The 24515-nt window shown below is 33.6% G+C and overlaps 1 protein-coding gene across 1 annotated transcript in view; it reads right to left on the bottom strand.

Moving 5' to 3' along the window:
* The window catches only part of beat-VI (Immunoglobulin domain-containing protein beaten path VI), a 142911-nt gene extending 127436 nt beyond the window's left edge, over nucleotides 1–15475 (bottom strand). The window contains exon 1 of the mRNA XM_075288612.1: nucleotides 15404–15475. The gene's annotated coding sequence lies outside the window, so the exon portion shown is untranslated. The remainder of the gene's footprint in view (nucleotides 1–15403) is intronic.
* Between the last annotated feature and the right edge of the window lie 9040 nt (nucleotides 15476–24515).

A 24515-nucleotide genomic window follows, 5' to 3' on the forward strand; every position in this document is an offset into this window, starting at 1 on the left:
TTATTGGTATGTTATATAACTGGCATTTTTCTTCGCAAATACCTCATATATGTAAATTGTGAAAAGATTTCGATATATTCGTTTATCCCAAAAACCTACACTTGATTAAATAGAGAAACAAAAAAAATGTGAAAAAGGAACATTGAAAATAAATCGATAACCTGGTTTAAAGCAACACCTGATAGAATTTAGATTTCCACAAAACCAAATTTGTTCGGTTCAAAGTGAAATCAGAATTCTGCTATACAGCCCACCGTAACCAGTCAGGGTCAGAGAGGGTGGCATGGGTGAAAATATGGTTGCAGTCATTGAAAAAGGTATTTCAAGAACTTTCATCTGAAGGGTTACACTGATACCATTCTACTCTGGTTGTGGAAACAAATCACTTTTGATCCTTTTCAATTATATATGTAGGTGTGCTTGCCCATCTGTGTGTGTTGAGGTTCTTCCATTCACACATACACACATACTCTAAGTGAATGGAATGGATTTTTTGATATTTGAAGGTAATCCTGAATACATGAACCTATGCAACCAACGAAGTGAAAGTAAAGCATTAGGTAACTGAAAAGAAATAAACTTATCGTTCATTGAATTTTTATTATCAGGAATTTGCATATATCTTTATATATAAACTGACACAAATTAATTTAAACTGCATATATTTTTGACATTCTTTTTCAATCAATTGCATTGATTTAATCTCAACAGATTTTTTACGAGAATAAGTAAAACCAAAAGAAAAAGTGTAATGTGGGTTGAAAGTAAGCAAGGAAATTTCAAGAAAATTTACAAAGCCAGCCATTCTCTAGGCCAAAACTGACTTTCCATAACTGAAATCATGCTAATTTAGTAAAGGCGGTTTTTGCAGTAAAAGACTTCTCCGAGCAAAAATATGGGTTTGCATGAATGATTTACTTTACAGTTACTTTTTTTTTAATTATTCACCCTTAATAAGATGGAAAGAGCAAGAACCATAACAAGACACGTTAGTTAAGCAGAAAAAGTTATTTTTTTTCTATTTCGGATGACTAAGCTATAAGATTAAATTAACGAACAGAGAAAAGTTATGTTTTTATCTTTTATTATGATAAAATCCTTTAGATTTCATGATGTTAATATGGAAGATCGTATTGGAAATACTACATTATTTTTCAACATCCTCAAAAAAAAAAAAAACAAGGAGGGTTAATATTTTTATACCCTCCACCATAGGATGGGGGTATATTAACTTTGTCATTCCGTTTGTAACACATCGAAATATTGCTCTAAGACCCCATAAAGGGGTCGTGGTGAAATTCTAAGTCGATCTGAGCATGTCCGTCCGTCCATCCGTCTGTTGAAATCACGCTAACTTCCGAACGAAACAAGCTATCGACTTGAAACTTGGCACAAGTAGTTGTTATTGATGTAGGTCAGATGGTATTGCAAATGGGCCATATCGGTCCACTTTTACTTATAGCCCCCATATAAACGGACCCCAAAATTTGGCTTGCGAGGCCTCTAAGAGAAGCAAATTTCACCCGATCCGGCTGAAATTTGGTACATGGTGTTAGTATATGGTCTCTAACAACCATGCAAAAATTGGTCGAAATCGTCCCATAATTATATATAGCCCCCATATAAACCGATCCCCTGATTTGGCTTGCGAGCCCTCTAAGAGAAGCAAATTTCATCCGATCCGGCTGAAATATGGTACATGGTGTTCATCCGATCCGGCTGAAATTTGGTACATGGTGTTAGTATATGGTCTCTAACAACCATGCAAAAATTGGTCCACATCGGTTCATAATTATATATAGCCCCCATATAAACCGATCACCACATTTGACCTCCGGAACCTCTTGGAAGACCAAAATTCATTTGATTCAGTTGAAATTTGGTACGTGGTGTTAATATATGGCCTCAAACTCCCATGCAAAAATTGGTCGATATCGGTCCATAATTATATATAGGCCCCATATAAACCGATCCCCAGATTTGACCTCCAGAGCCCCTTCGAAGAGCAAAATTCTTCCCATTCGGTTGGAATTTGGTACGTGATGTTAGCATCCAACAACCATGCAGGAATTGGTTCCTATCAGTCCATAATTATATATACCTCCCATATAAACCGATCCCCAGATTTGACCTTCGGTGCCTTTTGGAGAAGCAAAATTCATCCGATCTGCTTGAAATTGGGTACATTGTGCTAGTATATGGTCGTTAACAACCATGCCTAACTAGGTCCATATCGGTCTATAGTTATATATGGCCCTCACATAAATCGATCCCCAATCACACAAAAATTGGTCCATATCAAGTTCATAATTGTATATAGCCCCCATATAAGCGACGCCCATATTTCAACTCTGGCTCTCTACGTACAAAAAGTCCATATCGATTCGTAATTATTTATAGACAACTATACATAACTTTTTTGTCTAATATATACCATGTATGGACTAAATCACAATTTAGAAAACGATGTTAAGAAGTTTTAAGATACCACAACCCAAATAATTCGATTGTGCATGACAGTCTTTCGTAGAAGTTTCTACGCAATCCATGGTGGTGGGTACATATGATACGGCCTGACTGAACTTGCTGCCGTATATACTTGTTTTTTAATTATTTACCCTTAACCCTTTCACTACTGATGTCCACTTAGAAGGACATTCGAAAAAGACACAAAATTCTATTTTCCCACTTAGTTTCGATTTATTTCTCGATGTTATTTTAAAGTAGAGGCTTTCATCTAAATAAGCTATAAATATTGTCCATATTGGTGAGGTCTAAAATACATTTTTATAAACTTCTTTAACAAGAAACGAAAAATACGAAAATTTGAGACAATTTTTGTACTGTATGTTTCTAGTAAATGGACATTTATACAAAAACTATGATATCTGATATTTTTACGGGTTCTTTTTTGTATTTTTTCTCACACTTTGAAAGATATTATAGGCTAAATAGCGTTTATTTTCGTAAGGCCATTTGGTCAAAATTCAAGAATCAAGTTTTCAGAACAAGCTCATATAGCTCTTGAAGTAATTGAGGTAGGTTTTCAAAATGACAATTATTGTTCTACATGCTGTTAGTACAAGTAAAAAAAGAAGGAAAATAAAAGTTTTTATCATTAGGTTTATTTCGGTAGTGAAAGGGTTAATAAGACGGAAAGAGCAAGAACCACAACAAGACACGTAGTTAAGCAGAAAGAATTATTTATTTTTATAACCTCCACCATAGGATGGGGGTATATTAACTTTGTCATTCCGTTTGTAACACATCGAAATTTGAGCATGTCCGTCCGTCCGTCTGTTGAAATCACGCTAACTTCCGAACGAAACACGCTATCGACTTGAAACTTGGCACAAGTAGTTGTTATTGATGTAAGTCGGATGGTATTGCAAATGGGCCATATCGGTCCACTTTTACGTATAGCCCCCATATAAACGGACCCCCAAATTTGGCTTGCGATTGCTCTAAGTGAAGCAAATTTCATCCGATCTGGCTGAAATTTGGTACATGGTGTTAGTATATGGTCTCTAATAACCCCGCAAAAATTGGTCCACATCGGCCCATAATTATATATAGCCCCCATATAAACTGATCCCCAGATTTGACCTCCGGAGCCTCTTAGAAGAGCAAAATTCATCCGATCCGGTTGAAATTTGGTACGTGGTGTCAGTATATGGTCTCTAACAACCATGCAAGAATTGGTCCATATCGGTCCATAATTATATATAGCCCCCATATAAACCGTTCCCCAGATTTGATCTCCGGAGCCTCTTGGAGGAGCAAAATTCATCCGATCCGGTTGAAATTTGCAACGTGGTGTTAGTATAAGGCCGCTAATAACCATGCCAAAATTGGTCCATATCGGTCTATAGTTATATATAGCCGATCCCCAATCACACAAAAATTGGTCCATATCGGTTCATAATTTTGGTTGCCACTCGAGCCAAAACTAATCTACCAAATTTTATTTTTATAGAAAACATTGTCAAAATGTTATTTCTATAGAAAATTTTGTCAAAATGTTATTTCTATAGAAAATTTTGTCAAAATATTATTTCTATAGAAAATTTTGTCAAAATTTTATTTCTATAGAAAATTTTTTCCAAATTTTATTTCTATAGAAATTTTTTTTTCCACATTTTACTTGTCAAAATTTTATTTTGTCAAAATTTTATTTCTATAGAAACTTTGAACTTAATTATATACGTATTTAATCGGCCTTTTTTAGTTTAATATATACCACGTATGGACTATGTGGTATATATTACGACGTTAGGAAGTTTTAAGATACCTTGCCATCGGCAACTGTTACCGCAACCCAAGTAATTCGATTGTGGATGACAGTCTTCAGTATAAGTTTCTACGCAATCCATGGTGGAGGGTACATAAGCTTCGGCCTGGCCGAACTTACGGCCGTATATGCTTGTTTTTTCTATTTCGGATGACTAAGCTACAAGATTAGATTAACGAACAGAGGAAAAGTATGTTTTTAACTTTTATACTGAAATACTACATTATTTTTCAACATCCTCAAAAAAAAACAAGGAGGGTTAATATTTTTTTTCTAATAAGATCATTATTGTATGATATTTCAACACGAGCAGATAGTGTAAGTTCATGAAAAAAATCCAAACCATAGATAAAGCTCCTAAAATAGTGGTGGAAAGAAAAACTTAAAACAACTTTTTATTCTAAAATCCCAGTCAATTTCGTTTACATCAAACACTGTTCATTTGAGGTTTGGTTTCATGAAATTTCTTAGTAAGAATGTAATAAACACAGAAAAAAATTTCCGTAGTTAAATTTACGCTAAATTTTACTTAGTTTTATTGTAAAAAAATAATTTGTTAGTAGTTAAATTTAATTACTTTTTGTGAAATTTTCCACAAACCAATGAAAATCATTGGCGCCAAAACATGACCATTTTAACCATACAGTAGTTCAGTCTTACTATTTTTGGGAATCGTCCGAAAATCATCTTTCGTTTAGTTTATATTAAACTTATGTGTACGGTCATTGAACTTTATATCCATGTTTAGTTCGCAAAATGTTTGAGACATACTTAAAAAAAAAAAGTAAAATTTCATTAAACTGTGGAACATTTCGAAGAAAATAATAAAATTTAACTATTAGCAAATAAATTTTTCCAATAAAATAAGTTAAATTTAGCGTTAGTTTAACTACGTCAATTTTTTTCTGTGTATAAAATTACATTATCTCTGTTTCCACAATTTGTATTTGGTATATCATTTGTAAGATAATAATCGACTAAAGTGGTATATTTTCTACAAATAAAGTTTATTTGCATACGCTTGTATGTTGTCTATAAACAGAACTACATGAATGTATGTAACGCTTGTTGATACCAATTCTATACCCACAAAAGTGAACTATTTTATGGGAAAAATTAACTACCTCGTTCGAAGATTGAACTATATTTTATTCCATTTTTTTTTTTTTTCAGAGAATATAATGAAACTATGGAATTTTTAACTACCATTTAGGAAATTCTTCGAGGGTACATAAGAGTCAGTCCGCCATGCAAAATATTTCCAATTTTTCAATGCTTTTATGCTTTGTAGTCAAGACGCAAAAAAATAACACATTTTGAAGACAATTTCATTAATTTTGAAAAAAAATTCAGAATTATTAAAATCAAGTTTACCTTACTCAAACAAATGTTCCTTTCAAGTTAAGATATCCATTTTTATTTTAAATCACTTAATTATAACTACAAAACGACTTCATTGAAAAGTTTATCGGCTTTTGGACAAAGGAAAAAAAAAACTTTATAACAGAGAAATGTGTCTTGAATACATAGCAAAATCTTTTGTATCACAAAAAAATGTGGTCATAGCAAAAGTGTACTCATTCTGCCTCAAATCTTCCTCACATTTTTCAACAAATTCTTCTATTAAAATTATTAATTCAAATTTGCAGTTAACTCAGAAGGCGAGTCTTAGAATATTGTATAGTTAGCTTTAATTCATACTTTCTTGTTTTCATAGCCAGCTTATAGACTTTTCTATTTTTAATCATTTTACATGACATATTTCAGCCATAGAATATGATAACCATATTTGAAAGATAGAAAACGTTACATCCAGCAGGATATTATTCAATTCGTCAACATCAATGAGTTCATTTGCCAAAAATTCTGTCATTCAATCTCATATTTAATAATTAAACTTTCATTATTATCTTCTAACCTATTACCCTTTGAATAAATCCAAGTAATCTTAATGATGAATATTTAAATTAAAACTGAATGGTATTAATATCTCAAAATAAATGTCCCATAGAAATTTTTGGAAATTCTCTAAAAATCTTGGCATTTCTCTAAATAACAGTAAAACCATAAATTCGTTTAGTTTTGGTAAAACTGTGGTCTAACCTCTCTATCTCTCACTATCTGCATGCATGGACAATGAAGATGTCTGATTTAAAAACCCCCCAAAGAGTCCTAGGGTCATATTCAAGGGGGCGTTTGATAAGCGTGTAAATGTGTGTCTGTATATATATGTGCCATATTTTGGATGTGGATGATAGGCCATATATGTTAATAGAAACTAACATCATTTTATATTTCTTTCAGGGGACCACTCACAGGATATGTGGGTGATTATGCATATGCATGTGTGTGTGCGTGTGTGTATGTCGTTTTACTCATACACAAAGCTACAAAACATAATATTGTATGAAAAGCTATTCGATATCCTAAGAGCTATTGTTGGATCTGGATGTGTATGTGTTTGACACATGTATATATTTGCGATTGTGTTCATTTAATTTTGATGTGTACGGTTGAGTGGAGGAAAATAAAATTGTTACTTGAAACTAAAACTTAAGCCATTATAAACCATTATCAAATGTTATCAACAACTCGTCTCCGTTGCGGTTGTTATATCTGTTTCTGTGGCTTTAGGTTTCTAGGCCAGTCACTGTCAATCAATGTTAGATTAGATGGAAAACAAAAACGTTTATACAAAGGCCATATTTGCAAATGTTTTGTCATAAGGATTTCAGTTCGTACACATTACATATAGAAAATGTTGTGTAAGAAGTTTTTGTTGTTCTAAAGATGATTACATTTCAATTAATTTATTATTTTCGTTCCGAAATTATACTATACTTGTTGTATAACATTGTGTCCCAGCAAAAACTGGGTAAGCACTAGTGCTTCTTCCAGTAATACCGGTAATCAAAAACTTACTACTAGTAGTATTACTTGGGATTTAAAAATAATAACTTACATGTGCACACCAAAAGTGTTTCCTTTTATTAATACCAGTAATTAAAATCATATCTTGAGGTCCTGGTTGGAATCCTGCTTACACTCTTTATTTTTATACCCTGCGCCACACTGTGGAACAGGGTATTATAAGTTAGTGCATATGTTTGTAACACCCAGAAGAAGACGAGATAGACACATGGTGTCTTAGGCTATAATGCTCAGGGTGGGTCCCTGAGTCGACATAACCATGTCCGTCTGTCTGTGAACACATTTTTGTGATCAAAGTCTAGGTCGCAATTTAAGTCCAATCGCCTTCAAATTTGGCATATGTTCCTAATTTGGGTCAGAATAGAACCCTATTGATTTTGGAAGAAATCGGTTCAGATTTAGATATAGCTCCCATATATATCTTTGGCCCGATATGCACTAATATGGACCCAGAAGCCAGAGTTTTATACCGATTTGCTTGAAATGTTGTACAAACATAACACTTAGTCGCATACTCAAGTGTACAAAATTTGATTGAAATCGGTTCAGATTTAGATATAGCTCCCATATATATCTTTCGCCCGATATGGACTTATATGGCCCCAGAAGCCAGATTTTTGGCCGAATTTGGTTGAAATTTTGCAGTAGGAGTACAATTAGTAGTATAGTCAAGCCGGAGTTTTGGCCCAATTTGGTTGAAATTTTGCACAGGTAGTAGATTTAGCATTGTAGCTATGCGTGCTAAATTTTGTTGAAATCGATTCAGATTTAGATACAGCTCCCATATATAGCTTTCGCCCGATATTCACTTATATGGACCCAGAAGCCGGAGTTTTATCCCAATTAGCTTGAAATTTTGCACAAGGAGTACAATTGGTAGTATAGTCATGTGTGCCAAATTTGATTGAAATCGGTTCAGATTTAGATATAGCTCCCATATATATGTTTTTCTGATTTCGATAAAAATGGTCAAAATACCAACATTTTCCTTGTTAAATCGCCACTGCTTAGTCAAAAAGTTGTAAAAATAACTCTAATTTTCCTAAACTTCTAATGCATATAAATCGAGCGATAAATCATAAATAAACTTTTGCGAAGTTTCTTTAAAATTGCTTCAGATTTAAATGTTTCCCATATTTTTTACTTAAATTGTGTTCCACCCTAGTGCATTAGCCAACTCAAATTTTGAGTCTATAGATTTTTTAAAAGTCTATCAAATTCTGTCCAAATCGAGTGATATTTAAATGTATGTATTTGGGACAAACCTTTATATATAGCACCCAACACATTTGACGGATGTGATATGGTATCGAAAATTTAGATCTACAAAGTGGTGCAGGGTGTAATATAGTCGGCCCCGCCCGACTTTAGACTTTCCTTACTTGTTAAATTTATTTTTTTGTTTTTTTTTATTCTTATTAAATATTAATTAATTAAATTTTTCTTGAAAAATTGCTTTTTTCTTGAAATTTTTTTCTCAAAAAGAATAACCTCTACAGCGATTATGGGCACCGTTAATAGTAGTTATAATAAATCCATGCCGTGGAGTAGGGTGTAGTGTGTTGGATTACAAAACAACAGGGCTGAGTTCGATTCCTCCTGGCGTCATAGAGATTTTCCAAGTAAAAATTGTACCATAAATATAAACAGAGGTAGATAATGGGGTAGAAAAAGACCGAAAAACAGGGATGGATAATACAATTTTTAAGAAAGTAACAAAAAGGTATTTTTTTTTAGCGAAAAAGTCTTTTCCCCAAAATTAAACAACAATTTTCATTGGAAGATTATTGTCTTGTAAAGGAAATAAAATTTTGTTTGTCAACTTCTCAATTTCAAATATTTTTGTTTAGTTTTATAGCCGCTTACAAAGACTACCGTAGTATTATAATCACGGTTGCCATAGTTGGTAGCATTCTTCCAAAAATATTAATTTTTTACTGTTTATAGGATTGGACGGTTGATTCAAGGTACTTTAAAAATGTTCTATAGATAAATAAAAATAAATTTTAGACAAAATTTTCTATAGAAATAAAAGTTTAACAAATTTTCCATAGAAATAAAATTTTAATACAATAGAAAAAATTTCTAAGAAATAAAATTTTGACAAAATTTGCAATAGAAATAACATTTTGACAAAATTTCCTACAGAAATAAAATGTTGACAAAATTTTCTATTGAAGTAAAATTTTAACAAAATATTCTATAGAAATAAAATTGTGACAAAATATTCTACAGAAAAAAAAAATGAAATAAAATTTTAACAAAATATTCTATAGAAATAAAATTTTGACAAAATTTTCAGTGGAAATAAAATTTTGAAAAAAATTTCTATGTTAAACTTCTTGACAAGGGACCTACTTCTGATAGCCGATTCACATTACAGTGTAACAACTTAGAGAAGCTTTAATACACTCTCAATTGTCACGTGCATTAATGAGAGGGGATAAACCAACGCTGAAAGAAACCGAATATTACGTACCCTCCACCATGGATTGTTTAGAAACTTAAAGACTATTATCCACAATCGAATTAATTGGGTTGGTTCTTAAAATGGTTTTCAAAATTGTAAGTTAATCCATACGTGGGATATATATGAGACAAAAAGGCAGATTAAATATGTATATAATTCAGTTCTTGACCGGTATATATAGAGAAGTCTACAAATAATTACGGACCGATATGAATTTTAGCTCGGTAATTAGAGAGGAGGAATTGAAATATGGGTCTCGCTTTATATGGGGGCTATATACAATTGTGAACCGCTACACAGAGAATACAGATTGGTTGGAACGATCGAATTTATTGCCAAACTCCTTTTGGTAGTTGCAGCTGCGATTACTTGGCAGTTATGTCTCCCAAATAATTCGGTCCTGCCAATCGAACGATGGCAAGGAGGGCTTACATGACATAAAGAGTTGATTTTGTCAACCAATAAATTCTTTTGTCACCTGCATCATTTGGTTGTGTTGATCAAACCTCGAAGTACATAGAACCGAATTATAAATAAAATGGTCCCGCTTTCTAAATAACACCCATATCAAATGTTTCGATGAGAGAAGTTCAGTTTTTTATTAAGTATTTTATTATTATTTCCTTTTGTTATAGCTCCAATATATGTTGGTTTGAAGGGGGAAATATGACAATAATACACATATTTTACCCACGAGACTAAACAAGATTTGACTTGATATTTTACACAGAGAGTAGATTTCACATTCTCCAAATCCAAATCGGCTCAGATTTAGATAAAGCCTCCGTATATATGTTCTTCCGATTTGAAGAAATATGGCCAGAATGCCAACATTTTACACACAATTTGCTTTACCCAGATTGTAGTCATGTACACCCTCAAAAAAATCGCTTCTGTAACATTTACCCCAAACACATTTTGCTTCAAGCATATATATTTTCAGAATTGGTCCAAACAAAATATTGTTTGTATTGTTCAAACATATTATGTTTCACCTTAGGGTATACACTGGTAGTAAAAAATTTTAATGAAAGTTTCTTTGTGTGGATATATTTTTAAGGCGCCAATTGGTTACTTCCATTATTTTACTTGTAGCATACTCTCTAGGTCTCTCTGTCTAAACACATATATGTTTAGAGGCTATTTCCAAATTAATATATATTTGCATCTAAGCATATTATATTTACAAACATTTTATGTTTTAAACATAATGTGTTCTAACATATTAACATATACGTCATAAACATATTACGCTAGTTTATGAACATTATATGCTTGCCCTTAAAAATATTGTGTTAAGAAATTTGAGTTCCAAACATATAATTTTTACACCCAAACATATGAAAAACAGTCTTTTTCGTCCGTGTAGTCTACACAGCGCAATTGCATACTTTTCATAGAATCGATTAAAGTGATTTGGGCAAATATTGTCCAAAAACCCACAATTCACGAAAGATGTTGCGATCCCATCCATGGTGAAGATATGCGAAGAATCGACATTTTTGACCCATTTTATTGCTTCGATTTAAAAGTTTGAAATAAAATACATTTTTCTACTTCAATTATTTTTTATTAACGCAAATTTCAAACGTCATTCGGCTGTGAGTGCTATATGAAAATGTTGTTTATAGTTAACAAATTTCCTTACGGTTGGTTGTATCAACTAATTTGACTCAACATTTTTCAAAGGAGGTAGATTTGGTTGCTATAACCATTTATTTTGTAGCATGACAGAAATTCTATTGAAAGTCTCACCAAATAGTTACAGCTACGAACAAATACATGTAAATACTGAAAATTGGTATAAACAACTTATATTTATTTCTAAATGTAGAATGTTCATTACTACAACGGAATTCCAACCACTCTCTTTTCTGTATGTATGGATCAATTTTTGTGTGATAGAGGATCAGTTTATCTGGGGGCCATTTACTAGCACACGCAAAAAAATAATTCTTTCCTCCCAAACGAAATTTTAGACAAACAAAATTCGTTTCTCATTTGCTTTTCGCTGTAAGTAAGTGTATTTGGAAGAAAAGTTAAACTTTTTGTGATAAACGTTTATTCTTTTCCAGGATGTAAAAACAATTTCAAATACTAACTCAAAAAAAAAAATTGTTTTCTTGCTAATTGCATTTTCCCTCACATCCACGAGGTTTTTTAGTTCTTAACACCTTTTCCTGTAATACCAACAATGTAGAAAAAATTATACGATTTTATAAATTTTTAAAATTTTTTTACCTTTCGCCTGGACGGAGAATCGAACCGCGGACCATGCACTTTGTAACCACTGAGCTATGTACCTGTTATGGTCATCATTAGAAAAATATCCATATAAGTTATATTTATATAGGATAGCTTGCGGCGCCCACGAACCGAATAAACAAAGTTTATTTACCAGAAACAAACATTTAGTTTGGCACCGTGGAGCAGTGGTTGCTACATCCGACTTGCATGCCAAGGGTCGTGGGTTTGATCCCTGCTTCGACCAGATATGTTCGGAAGATTCCGAAAAAATGTTCAACATTACATTGTACTATATTAAATTTTGAACTGTAAAATGGTCTTATTAAAGACCTAAAGTCAGAAAAGAACAGTGTTTGATATAAACGAAATGGACTGTGTTGTTCTTTAAAAAATAACTTTATTTATTGAAAAAATAAACATTTTGTAACTAACGAATTTTTTTGGTGATAAAAGTTTAAAATTTTCGAAGCAATTCAAAAAAATCTAACGAAAGAAAAACGTTTTCGGTACACGTTTTTCAAACGTTTTTTTATTGCGTGCACAATATACCAAATTTCAACCGAATCGGATGAATTTTGCTCCTCTAAGGGTTTTCGAATGTCAAATCTGGGGATCGCTTTATATGGGGGCTATATTTAATTATGGACCGATATGGACACATTTTTGCAAAATTTTAACTTAATATATGTAATGATATTATGGCTTACTGATTTTTACACCCTATGCTACAATTTAAGTCGACCTTTAAACTGTTTTTTTTTTTATAATTTTCTTCTTTATTACAAGACTAAAAGAAAGAAGATAATGCGCTTTACAGACTATCAGTTATTCCGGACGACAGTGCTCGTGTCGAACATATCCCATATATTGTGCACATTATAAGTTAAGTCCGAAGGCATAATCGATACTGCTGCATGTTTATGGGATCGATAACACATTTACCGATTATTTAGTCATCGCCGACAAGTCGTATCGATCCGACACATTGTAAGATTCTTTACAAACACCAACATTCCGTCCGGAATAACTGATAGTCTGTAAAGCGCATAAAGTTTATTACACATCCCAAGTATTACCAATCATAAACAATTTTTATATTCCATTCGATATGAAATGAAAGTAGAAAAATTGACCAACAAATAACAATGAGCGTCAAAATAAAATGTATTAAATGTTTGTCTTCAAATAGAATTTTTTCTGTGTTAAATTTCTTATTTTTAATTTTTCTTTAAGTAGAGATTGACTCGTTTCGTAAACCAACAAATATTTCCCAAATTAGTAAATAAAAAACTTTAAATGAACGGTATTTTGTAACAATTGAACAACCTATACTTAATTATTACGCTCACTGTGTATAAGAAATTGTTTGCTTTGTTTTCTCTCTTGAGTAGCAATGCAACACTAGCATTCAGTGACATCAAATGTCCGTTTAAATTCCCCATTGTATGCTCTCGGGCACGTTTTATTGAAGTGTGTTATTGTACCGCATGGAATATCACAAAATGATTGTGATACACAAACTGCCCGTACAGCCACATACACAGAGGGACACTAATACAACAGCATTATCATCTCCCACTATGCAGTTAACTAAAGTGTGTGTTAGACCATAGGCTAAGGCAAAAAGTGATTGTAATGCAACAGCCCCAACCACAAGCCAACAAAAACAATTACAAGCAACACTTGAAGAATACAAAAGGATGACGACAATACTCGTATAACCGAATAGAGTAGGCAGTGAAGACAACGTCTATTGAGGATGACAATGATGATGATCATCATCATCATGATGATAATGATGGTGTTGCAATGAACCTTACTTCGTTCATCGGAATGGAATACAAGACAAACATTATTTACATGAACCCGCCGCCACCGGCAAACATACTCACTCACGCACTCATGTATGCAAACACTCTCACCGGAACTCGCACGAGCTGAACTATTAGCTTGTGTTTGTGTGTGTGTTTGCTTATGTCTCTGGAAGAGTCGGAGATAGTCGGTCGCTATGTTTGTTTGTGTAAGAATGACTGTGTTCGGTCCAACCCCATTTAGAGATGATACAAAAGTTTCATTTAAGGAAGTTCCAGAGGCACGACAGGACTCTCCATATGAGTGTGTGTATGTATCTATGGGAATGTTGTCGTTAATGCTGTCGCTGTCGTTGATGCTTTTCTCGTCAAAGGGGCCCAATAACGTGGTGTGTGTATGTATGGACGTGTAAAGAGGTGGATGGGAAAGAAAGTTGGTATTTGGTTTTGTGCCCTTTTGACTTTGATTTATTGATGTGGGTAATGTTTCTGTGGTTTTCTAGGCGACACAGACAACAATATTTACATGCACAAAGGTTGTTGTCATATCATCAGATACGCAACACATATTCACTTAAAGATATTCAACCTTCCATATGTACGAATGTGATATTATGCATAAGTATTGCCGCACACATACACACAGATATCTATGGGAGTGTTATGTTAGTCAAGTACATATACGTATTTATGGTATCAAATGCATAAAAGATTAACTAACATACACTGAAGGAAGATTTCTTTTTCTGTTGAAGAATAGTTCAGAAAAAAATACAAAGTTTTCATAGGACTCATATGAAAACTTTGTATTTTTTCATAATTAAAAAAAAAAAAAAACAAAAACAGATTTCGGAGAATCATTGAAAAAACTTTCATAAATTCAGGGTTAGTTGTTTTTTGAAAAAAAATACTAAATAAGAAAGGGGAATATCGTTCCGAAGGAAAGTATTATAAAATAAGAAATTCAGGCAAACAAAATTCGCTTTTGTTATATGGTATTTTCTTTAAGAGCAACTAAACTTTGATTTATTTCAAGTGGTGCAATGATAGATTAAAAAAATCTCTTATTCCCAATAAGACGGTATGCAGTCAATAATGAACTGCATCCTTTTCATAAAATGTTACATAACTAAATAGCAAAGAACCGGCCACGTAGGTTAAAGTTGCACTCCGATTTATTGTTAGATTAATTTAAAAAAAGTAAACCGGCCATGTAGCACATACTCGGTGACCTCCTAGAGAGAAAACACGGTCCAGAAACTTTTCCCTTAAAAGAGAAATGGATTCCATGGTTGAGAGCCTATTAAAAATATCTAAGTAATCACAAAACAAAGGTTAACTTTCTTTGCATTTCATCTAATCCTATGTTGTTCACATATTCATGCCCATCTATTCGTTATTGTCAGACACAGAGCCAACATGGACATTTTCGATCGATGTTTTGATAAAAAGCAACATATGTAAATGTTTGCCAAAGACAAATTTAACGTATACACTCACACAAACAGACAAATACTTACAATTGTCAATATGTACATGTGACAAGGTATGTAATTTCCAAAGTCTATACTGAATTTCTAAGATACACATATGACTTGTGACAACATTTGATTCCCATTTAATATTCTTTTAAATATTTTATTTATTTCTTACCTTAAAAGTATTTTATTTATTTTCAATTAGATGGTTTCGAAAGCGGGTAATATTGTGAATTTTAATCTAAAAGAAAGAGAGAAAACAGGCATTAATTATTAAGAGTTTGAAAATATCGCCAGGGTTTGTAAATATGTAGACCACTTTTTATTAATTTTTTTTTCAACAATGCTATAAATTTTAAAATGTCATGATACAGTTTCAGCCTGCAGCCTAACAACTTTTTTGTTATAAGAAAATTACTGCGATGTGCAATTCCGAATATCTGAACATTCACCCAAAAACAAAAATTTCTGACTTATTTAAAATTGGTGCAAATAATGGACCTATCACTAGACTGGTACCAGTGCTCCAGTTTGTAACAATTTTTTAAAATTTCATATATTTTATTGATTTCTATACTCACTTGATGTTAATATCTGTAGAACGAGCCCTAGTCGTGTCCTACACTGATAAAAAAGCATACTCGGTTCCAAAGATTTTGTTTTTACTTTAAAAAATTTGGTATTGATTCCGAGCCAAAGAAGCGGAGAATACAAGTAAGGGTACTTTTAAGACACAATTCTCTTTTAAATTTAGGTTTTGTGCACTTGCTTCTAGGAAGCAAATTTTAATTTTTCCCTTTCTCAGCTTTTTTTCTTCATATGCTATCAAAGTCCTTTAAAAACGAGTTAACGGCAACTTTATTTTCCAAATTAGGACTCGACTTCCAGTAGAAATTATGCTATGTTTGAAGTAAAAAACTTCTTTAAAATAAAGTTTTGAAAAACATGTCCTATATTTGAACGTCAAGATGCAAAAAACCAACAAATTTAAAGACAATTTCATTAAATTTAAAGAATTTTTCTGAATTATTAAAGTTGACCTTAGCCTGTAATTTTTTTCTTTCATGTTAAGATACCAATTTTTAAGTGAAATCACTTAATTATAAGGACAATACGACTTCATTGAAAAGTTTATGGACTTTTGGACAAGGAAAATAACTTTATTTTAGAGAAATGCGTCTTCTATGCTAAGCAAAATTTGTATTCGTATTTTAAAAACATGAAATCTTTGACCTCACGACAATATTTTTTTCAGTGTAAAGTGTAAATTTACCCCGCCAATGCCAAACCATTGTTAAAGTGACAGGCCCTTTCCATACGTTTTGACCAGGACTGGGACTGGTCCATACAAACCAGAGACTAATCATGTCGCGGTCTTGGGGTTGATCCATTTCTCTTAGTGTCAGCGTAGAATTGGAGAGAACAGATTGATAAGAGAGTGGACAACGGACTGGATCCCTAACAGTGCTGGCGCTAGTGAAAAATGGAGTGAAGTAGATTATGGAAAGAAGTGGAGTAGATTGAATAAAATTGAAGTGGCATACATTTTTGAAAACAAAACAATAGAATTCATTTTATTATACCCTCCACCATAGGATGAGGGTATCTTAACTTTGTCATTCCGTTTGTAACACATCGAAATATTGCTCTAAGACTCCATAAAGTATATATATTCTGGGTCGTGGTGAAATTCTGAGTCGATCTGGGCATGTCCGTCCGTCCGTCTGTTGAAATCACGCTAACTTCCGAACGAGAGATGCTATTGACTTGAAACTTGGCACAAGTAGTTATTGTTATTGATGTAGGTCGGATGGTATTGCAAATGAGCCATATCGGTCCACTTTTACGTATAGCCCCCATATAAACGGACCCCCAAATTTCATCCGATCCAGCTGAAATTTTGTACATGGTGTAAGTATATGGTCTCTAACAACTATGCAAAAATTGGTCCACATCGGTTAATAATTCAATGATTAAAACAGCTATGTTCATCGTAATTAAAGGAATAGGAAAAAAATTTAAAAATTTGAAGCAGAACAAAAAGTGAAGCAGATTTTTGGAAGAAGGAGTGACGAAGTAAATTTTGTGAAAATGAAGCAAAATACTTCGATTGAAGTAGTAGCGGCAGCACTGATCCCTAACTAGAATTTATAGTAAAAAGGTAGCTAAAGATTATCCTCATTTATTAATAAATGCTTTTCAAAAGAATCCATAATAGGTACACACAAAAAAAATCAAAAAGAAAAAACGTTACTAATAAAAATGGAAACTGTCTCTATAAAGGGTTCTATTTATTCTGTTCCAATTTAGCGCCATTCTTATATCTATAAATTTATTTTCTTAATATTACTGAAAATTGTCTGAAGTGATTCTATGGCATTTTTACTTTATCATTTGGCTTTAGAATAATTTTAGTAATTTAATATATACGGCAATGTAAGCTGATAACAAAGTGCACTCATGAATATCCCACATAAAACATTTCATAGAATTACTCTTAAATTGTATCAATCACAGTCGTGGTAAGTCAAAAAAAAATTATCTTAATGCCATCCTTCACTGGCTTTCACAAATCCCCTTTTATTCATGTGAGGAATGTCTGTGAAATCATTTCAATGTTCTTGTAAAAATACAATGGGAAAATTGGATCGAGACAGGAAATGCAACAATGTGAAAAGCCACAAAACTTTTCCAAACCCCTACCCCAACATACTGCTCACTCGGACAATATGCGGGAGAAACAAATGGTTGGAACGTTAATGTGCCACATAAATTAACATTCCGACCCATTGAATAAAGTTCGAAGTTTCACATAGGTCAACATGAGCCAACAACTGAACATATCGAAATGGATAGAAATACACCCCGCACACACATACAGGAGAGTATTGTAGAATTTTTGTTCTACACATACAAGCACAACAAATGCCACAGTGTAACAACCATAGGTATATGTATGCGCACAATGTTAAAAGCAATATATCCTGAATTGTTTGGGTCTACTAAGCATCCTGGATTCTATTGTGGCCTTTTACCACCACCATCATGGTTCTTGATGTTTATGCTCCTATGTTGGCCACCCCGTCAGTATCACAATCAAGTGCGTGAGTCTGTGCTAACAATGCATCGGGAATGAGTTGGAGATTCGAGTAATTACATGCCATTATATCCAGCACTAACAGCAAAAATTGCAACAACATGGCCAAGGTACGTGGCGGCAATGCTGGTTGATGTAGTCCTGCCAAACGGTGAAATTGCCAGGAACGTTCCCATGGTAAACACAAAACAATTATTAGGTTTTTAATCACCTGACAAACTGCAATTACGGAACATATTCACTAATGGCCACCGCCAATAGCACCAACAATACGAACGTCTTCAATGTTTCGACCCTAAATAAAATATAGCAAAAAAAGCGAAAGTCATTTGCCAAAAACGAGATGATCATGATGATAATGAAACATTATAGTATTTCTGGTAGGGAAGCTTAATGAATGTAGTCGTAATGAGGGGAAGGGGAAAACGGTAAGAATTCCAAGAAGAAAACAAAAAACGAGAATCGTACGCACATTTTCTCAAGTGTTTATTTATTTACGATTGCGTATTTGTTTGCACTCACATACGAACGGCCACGTAGCAATACAGATTCTCTAACATACAAACCCAGTACGAAGAAGCCAGATTCCTTTGTAATAAAACAAATTTGTACTACAAATTATTTATCATCACCATGTATCTTTTCAGTATGAACTGAGGAGTTCTTAGGTATCCAATGGCATCTGCATTTGTTAGGTACATTATATTCCTTGTTTTCATTAGGACGACTTATACCAAATGGAGATGATGGAAGATTAGTAAAGAGATGGGGAGTGGTATGAAGGGGCGTAGTATGAGGGGAAATTTTCAGTATTTCACAGAATGGCCTAGTTCAACTAAAATGCCAATGATTACACTGTGACGCAATATTTAAGTTTTTGGCTCCAAACAAAAAATCACTTATCCCAGCCGAAAGTGGAAAAAATCTCTTTCTGGATTTTGCTAGATTGGTTGGGAGCCACCGTGGTGCAATGGGGGGAGCCTCCTTGGTGCAATGGTTAGCATGTCCGCCTTGCATACAAGGTCGTGGGTTCGATTCCTGCTTCGACCGAACTCCAAAAAGTTTTTCAGTGGTGGATTATCCCAGTAATGCTGGTGACATTTCTGAGGGGTTCAAAGCTTCTCTAAGTGGTTTCACTGTAATGTGGAATGCCGTTCGGACTCGGCTATAAAAAGGAGGTCCCTTGTCATCGAGCTTAACATGGAATCGGGCAGCACTCATTGATAAGAGAGAAGTTCTTTATCTATGGAACATTTAACCAAACAATCCAGGAAAGAAATGTAGCCTATAAAATTATGCAAAATTTTCCAGTGCATACTAACTCCTACCAAGAACATTTGTAGCATACTTCAGAATGATTTCCGTTACAATACATCAGATTTTCTTGAGTCCCATTACGTAGCAAATACGAGGGCTGTCTTTTATATTTTGAGATTAGAGAACAAAAATAAATATTAATCATCGAAAATAAAATTACCATTTAATTTGATACCATCCTCGTTTGATTGGTGCTTTTTCTCCTCTTCCTAGATATTCACGATAAGAGTGTGAGTGATTGCGAAAGAATCGTTTTTTTTTTCTATCTTAAGCACTTACCATGTTTGTTGTTTTTGCTTTATGGCTGTTAATTACATCTCATAATTTGTTTTATTTCGTATTTCTTCTGCCTTTTTTATTTGCGTTCATCTTCATTTGTTCCTATGTCCTAGTCGTCATTGGATTTGAGTGGCAGCGATGTTTTTTTTTCAAAAGCACTTCGTTGGTAAGCCGGGATCCAGTCATTCATTCTATATGACGCTGCTCATGTGTTAATTAATGTCAGTTTGACTGGTAATATGACAGCGACAGGCAGTCAGTTTTAAATTAATTATGAAAAATTAGTTTAAAATCTCTAACAACATCTTAACACGTATGGTGTCATGTTAACAAGTAAACAACATAAATTTTTTAAAATGTTTCAAAAATGTAGATTTTGATGTTGGTTCGGCAAGATTGAGAAAAATATTTATTATCCAATTTGATACACAGATAAAAGAAAGGTATATATGGCCGAAATTGGGACGGACTGAATCTTATATACCCTACAATATAGATTTCATATAAAGTTCTACTAAAGCGAGTTATCCATACTGGAGTAACTTGGGCTTTGGTAACAGTTCCATCCGCAATTATATCCCGCAAAATTATCCCAATGGAGCCTACGTTTTTATACCCTCCACCATAGGATGGGGGGTATATTAACTTTGTCATTCCGTTTGTAACACATCGCAATATTGCTCTAAGACCCCATAAAGTATATATATTCTGGGTCGTGGTGAAATTACGAGTCTATCTAAGCATGTCCGTCCGTCTGTTGAAATCACGCTAACTTCCGAACGAAACAAGCTATCGACTTGAAACATTGCACAAGTAGTTGTTGTTGATGTAGGTCGGATGACATTGAAAATGTGCCATATAGGTCCACTTTTGCGTAAAGCCCCCATATAAACCGACGCTCAGATTTGGCTTCCCTAGCCTCTTGGAGGAGCAAAACTCATCTCATCAGTTTGAAGTTTGGTACATGGTCTAAGTATATGGTCTCTAACAACTGTGCAAAAATTGGTCCATAATTATATATAGCACCCAAAAGAGAAGCAAATTTCATCCGAACCGGCTGAAAGTTGGTGCGTGGTATAAGTATATGGTCTCTAACAACCGTGCAAAAATTGGTCCACATCGGTTTATAATTATATAAAGCCCCCATATAAACCGATCCCCAGATTTGACCTCCGTAGACTCATGGATGAGCAAAATTCATCCGATTCGGTTGAAATTTGATACGTGGTGTTAGTATATGGTATCTAACAACCATGCGAAAATTGGTTCATACATATAACCCCCATTTAATTGCTATAGAAAATTTTGTCAAAATTTTATTTCTATAGAAAATTTTGTCAAAATTTAATTCTATAGAAAATTTTGTCAAAATTTTATTTCTATAGAAAATTTTGTTAAACTGAATTATATACTGAATTATATAATCGGCCTTTTTTGTTTAATATATACCCCTATGGACTAACTTACAATTTAGAAGACGGTGTTAAGAAGTTTTAAGATACCTTGCCATCGACAAGTGTTACCGCAACCCAAGTAATTCGTTTGTGGATGACAGTCTTTAGTAGAAGTGGAGGGTACATAAGATTCGGCCTGGACGAACTTACGGTTGTATATACTTGTTTAAGTTAGCCTGGTATCCATGCAGACTGTTTTGTCTGTTTTTCAATATTATTTATTCGTAATGAAAATAATAACCTAAATACTCTTCCAAATATTATCTTATCAAATAATTATTTAGAGTCTGAGGACAATTTTTGTAATAACTTCGTCCATCAGAACGAAAACACGCATATTATTTCACAGAATGGCCTAGTTCAACTAAAATGCCAATGATTACACTGTGACGCAATATTTAAGTTTTTGGCTCCAAACAAAAAATCACTTATCCCAGCCGAAAGTGGAAAAAATCTCTTTCTGGATTTTGCTAGATTGGTTGGGAGCCACCGTGGTGCAATGGGGGGAGCCTCCTTGGTGCAATGGTTAGCATGTCCGCCTTGCATACAAGGTCGTGGGTTCGATTCCTGCTTCGACCGAACTCCAAAAAGTTTTTCAGTGGTGGATTATCCCAGTAATGCTGGTGACATTTCTGAGGGGTTCAAAGCTTCTCTAAGTGGTTTCACTGTAATGTGGAATGCCGTTCGGACTCGGCTATAAAAAGGAGGTCCCTTGTCATCGAGCTTAACATGGAATCGGGCAGCACTCATTGATAAGAGAGAAGTTCTTTATCTATGGAACATTTAACCAAACAATCCAGGAAAGAAATGTAGCCTATAAAATTATGCAAAATTTTCCAGTGCATACTAACTCCTACCAAGAACATTTGTAGCATACTTCAGAATGATTTCCGTTACAATACATCAGATTTTCTTGAGTCCCATTACGTAGCAAATACGAGGGCTGTCTTTTATATTTTGAGATTAGAGAACAAAAATAAATATTAATCATCGAAAATAAAATTACCATTTAATTTGATACCATCCTCGTTTGATTGGTGCTTTTTCTCCTCTTCCTAGATATTCACGATAAGAGTGTGAGTGATTGCGAAAGAATCGTTTTTTTTTTCTATCTTAAGCACTTACCATGTTTGTTGTTTTTGCTTTATGGCTGTTAATTACATCTCATAATTTGTTTTATTTCGTATTTCTTCTGCCTTTTTTATTTGCGTTCATCTTCATTTGTTCCTATGTCCTAGTCGTCATTGGATTTGAGTGGCAGCGATGTTTTTTTTTCAAAAGCACTTCGTTGGTAAGCCGGGATCCAGTCATTCATTCTATATGACGCTGCTCATGTGTTAATTAATGTCAGTTTGACTGGTAATATGACAGCGACAGGCAGTCAGTTTTAAATTAATTATGAAAAATTAGTTTAAAATCTCTAACAACATCTTAACACGTATGGTGTCATGTTAACAAGTAAACAACATAAATTTTTTAAAATGTTTCAAAAATGTAGATTTTGATGTTGGTTCGGCAAGATTGAGAAAAATATTTATTATCCAATTTGATACACAGATAAAAGAAAGGTATATATGGCCGAAATTGGGACGGACTGAATCTTATATACCCTACAATATAGATTTCATATAAAGTTCTACTAAAGCGAGTTATCCATACTGGAGTAACTTGGGCTTTGGTAACAGTTCCATCCGCAATTATATCCCGCAAAATTATCCCAATGGAGCCTACGTTTTTATACCCTCCACCATAGGATGGGGGGTATATTAACTTTGTCATTCCGTTTGTAACACATCGCAATATTGCTCTAAGACCCCATAAAGTATATATATTCTGGGTCGTGGTGAAATTACGAGTCTATCTAAGCATGTCCGTCCGTCTGTTGAAATCACGCTAACTTCCGAACGAAACAAGCTATCGACTTGAAACATTGCACAAGTAGTTGTTGTTGATGTAGGTCGGATGACATTGAAAATGTGCCATATAGGTCCACTTTTGCGTAAAGCCCCCATATAAACCGACGCTCAGATTTGGCTTCCCTAGCCTCTTGGAGGAGCAAAACTCATCTCATCAGTTTGAAGTTTGGTACATGGTCTAAGTATATGGTCTCTAACAACTGTGCAAAAATTGGTCCATAATTATATATAGCACCCAAAAGAGAAGCAAATTTCATCCGAACCGGCTGAAAGTTGGTGCGTGGTATAAGTATATGGTCTCTAACAACCGTGCAAAAATTGGTCCACATCGGTTTATAATTATATAAAGCCCCCATATAAACCGATCCCCAGATTTGACCTCCGTAGACTCATGGATGAGCAAAATTCATCCGATTCGGTTGAAGTTTGATACGTGGTGTTAGTATATGGTATCTAACAACCATGCGAAAATTGGTTCATACATATAACCCCCATTTAATTGCTATAGAAAATTTTGTCAAAATTTATTTCTATAGAAAATTTTGTCAAAATTTAATTCTATAGAAAATTTTGTCAAAATTTTATTTCTATAGAAAATTTTGTTAAACTGAATTATATACTGAATTATATAATCGGCCTTTTTTGTTTAATATATACCCTATGGACTAACTTACAATTTAGAAGACGGTGTTAAGAAGTTTTAAGATACCTTGCCATCGACAAGTGTTACCGCAACCCAAGTAATTCGTTTGTGGATGACAGTCTTTAGTAGAAGTGGAGGGTACATAAGATTCGGCCTGGACGAACTTACGGTTGTATATACTTGTTTAAGTTAGCCTGGTATCCATGCAGACTGTTTTGTCTGTTTTTCAATATTATTTATTCGTAATGAAAATAATAACCTAAATACTCTTCCAAATATTATCTTATCAAATAATTATTTAGAGTCTGAGGACAATTTTTGTAATAACTTCGTCCATCAGAACGAAAACACGCATATTACTTACATGTAAAATCTAAATGAATTAACCTGACATGGGTCAGCTAAAACGGAAATTATATCCCAGCAAAACAAATATCACCAAAAAAGCAAAGAATATATTCATTTAGGATCCGAAAGTGTGGGGCTGGAACATAAATTCGTAGATTTTTCAATAGAGTTATTTTAAAATAGTTTCTTGTTTTATTCGATCAAAAGAGCTCTTTCTCTTTACTATTTAAATT

The sequence above is a fragment of the Haematobia irritans genome, chromosome 1 (assembly GCF_050003625.1).
Source record: "Haematobia irritans isolate KBUSLIRL chromosome 1, ASM5000362v1, whole genome shotgun sequence".
Classification (NCBI taxonomy): domain Eukaryota; kingdom Metazoa; phylum Arthropoda; class Insecta; order Diptera; family Muscidae; genus Haematobia; species Haematobia irritans.